Genomic DNA, 500 nt, shown 5'->3' with positions numbered 1-500 from the left:
CAGTGGGGACAGTGTGGGAAAGTGGGACGGGTCACGGTGGGTGGGTGGGCCATGACTGGATGGGCCGAAGAGGCTGTTGTGTATTCTGCGATTCTGTGATTGTATATTTTACGTGTTCCGGGAGTGGATGATGGATACGATTTGGAGCTGTCTTTGCTTTCGGTTTCATTCCAGATCAAAGGATCGAGAGATTTTTATTATGTACTTAACTCTGGGCCGTTACTGTCCCAAGAGAGTTTGATGGGGGATGATGTCGAGGAAACTTTCTGTTCCGTTTCCGTTCAGTTTCGAAAAAATAATAGAGCTTTACTCTGTATCTAACCCCGTGCTGTCCCTGGGAGTGTTTGATGGAGGGGACAGTGCAGAGGGAGCTTTACTCTGTATCTAACCCCGTGCTGTCCCTGTCCCTGGGAGTGTTTGATGGGGGGACAGTGCAGAGGGAACTTTACTCTGTATCTGACCCCGTGCTGTCCCTGTCCCTGCGAGTGTTTGATGGGGGG

Source organism: Rhincodon typus, unplaced genomic scaffold (assembly GCF_021869965.1).
Source record: "Rhincodon typus isolate 14 unplaced genomic scaffold, sRhiTyp1.1 hic_rhity00000083, whole genome shotgun sequence".
NCBI lineage: Eukaryota > Metazoa > Chordata > Chondrichthyes > Orectolobiformes > Rhincodontidae > Rhincodon > Rhincodon typus.
The sequence above is the reverse complement of the archived record's forward strand: the minus strand, read 5'-3'. Positions refer to the sequence as shown.